Genomic DNA, 2,170 nt, shown 5'->3' with positions numbered 1-2,170 from the left:
ATAACAACAACAAAAACAATATAGTACTCCACTGTGATATAAGCTTCAGCCCCAAAGTACTTGACTCTAGCTCCATGGACTAGCAAACCTAGCTCCCCCGGTTAAGTTCCTACAGCTCTGTCACCATTAATCATTGCTTGGATTTGCAGCTTGTTACTTACTCAGAACCTGTATTTTGGTGTTCAGTAGGATATTATGGATTAAACCAGATGATTGGAGAACCTTTCCATACCTTACAGCCCTCACTCACTGTAGATGGCTTTACAGACCCATCCAATTCAGAACATTTCTGCTTAGGTTTCCTGTCCAACACCAACCGTAATGCTACAGTAGAAATGACAAAAGGCATATAGAAAGAGGAGTGCTCCTGTATTACATAGGTGGGGAAGTTTTTGTCGAGTGGCTAAGTAATAGTACAATCTTTGTGCAGAGCCCCATTTGAAATCAGAGATCTGGCTGGCACCCTGCAATCGTGTGCAAAATTTCACCAGGTTGTCATCTTAAGATCTTCAACAATCAAGAATTTGCTGCTGTCTGACTCAGTCTGTTCATCAGGATTTTGAAGTCATGTACCTACTACCTGGAAAGTGCACATTAGAATGAGTTTTGTTAAAGGGTGGAGAACAGAATGCTGAAGGCAGATGGTAACAAGGAGTCCTTGCTGAACGGACCTTTACAGTGGTTGGACAAAGTATCAAGTCAGATTAGACCCCCTTCGGGATGTTGCTCAAGCATGTCACAAAACTTCATCACCAATCAAGTTCCATCAAAAGACTTAACATAAGAGTTCTTCTGTCATAGTATTTATGTATGGTCCCCATGGACTATTTACTATCCAAAAATTCAAGAGAAAAAAACAGCACTTGAGGTTTCATCAGTGATGGCACCTTGTGAAATCTGTTTCTTTTACTTAAATCTTAAATAGGAAATCTTGTTGTTGTTAAGTGCTGTCGAGTCAGATACAACTCATAGCGACCCTGTATAGGGTTTCCGAGGAGCGTCTGGTGATCTTGAACCACCAACCTTGCGGTTTAAACTAACCTTGCAGTCCAGCACATTAACCTACACTACCACTAGAAATATCCTCCCACGAAGAAGGCAGAGAAGATTTTAAAGACTTAATGATGTCTCCTTGGGTATACAATGAGTGTATCAAAGATTTATTAATAACAGTAGTTATTATGTGTTTAGGGAATGCATCATGATTAAGGATCACAGTATTGTGCTGTTTATATACATTTTTAATTTGCATAAATTAGGGGGGTGTGTGTGCGTGTATACGCGTTGTTTCTTGTTTTAGGAAAGCCTTTATAATGTTGTAGTTACTAATCTGATATTCCCTCTTCTCTGATACTTTTGAATCTTTTAAAATATATAAATATATGTCAAGATTTTCAAATTATCACCTAGAAGCAGATTTTCCTTGTAGAAAAATGAAATTTCTGGCCTTTCACCAAAAATAAACTAGTAAGGAAAGAAAGGTGGATTTACTTTTGAAATTCTTGACCTTAATGTGTTCAGTGGGGATTAAACATTCATTCTTTTTCTGTTTGAAAAACAGAGCGAGAGAGACATGAAATAACTGACTGCACACAATAGTGATGACTGCATCTTGCAGGATAATTAGTTCAATGTCCAAAAAATAGATTTGTCAATCCAAAAGCACTGAATTAATACAGTGACCATGGATTTGGAAAGAAAGGGACATATTAGGGAACTTAAAGGAGATAAAAATCAACGCAACCCCATGATATAGCTTTTGGAATAGCTATAACTTGTGGTAGTAAATGCTGCTTAAAACACAAAATTTTGGAGCTAGGAACTGTGGATCTCCTGTAAATGCTGAATGTGTCACTATGACAAGCGGATTTGCCTTATATCTATCTTCACTGATACTTGACTTCAAAGTTAAAACCAAATCATGTCAAATCAGGAAGATTCAGGGTAATGAAAGTTTTGTGCATATCTTTGGATAGGCAGAGACAATGTTAAGAAAGATACAATCTATGCCCTTACAATATTAAAGACTAGTTCATTGGTTGTTATAAGTGGTATATGGTGAACAATTATGAGGTGAGTTATGATTAAATTTTTAAAATTACAATACAAGGCAGTATAAGATAAAGTTCCTAGTATTTGGTGATATTGATTATTATAACAGCAGCATTCT

At 36.8% G+C, this 2,170-nt stretch overlaps 1 pseudogene; it reads left to right on the top strand.

Moving 5' to 3' along the window:
* The window catches only part of LOC102838256, a 3,656-nt pseudogene extending 2,872 nt beyond the window's left edge, over positions 1–784 (top strand).
* The last annotated feature ends 1,386 nt before the right edge of the window (positions 785–2,170 follow it).

The sequence above is a fragment of the Chrysochloris asiatica genome, unplaced genomic scaffold (genome assembly GCF_000296735.1).
Source record: "Chrysochloris asiatica unplaced genomic scaffold, ChrAsi1.0 scaffold00133, whole genome shotgun sequence".
NCBI classification, from domain to species: Eukaryota; Metazoa; Chordata; class Mammalia; order Afrosoricida; family Chrysochloridae; genus Chrysochloris; species Chrysochloris asiatica.
Note: the sequence above shows the minus strand (reverse complement) of the source record. Positions and strands in the feature narration are given on the sequence as shown.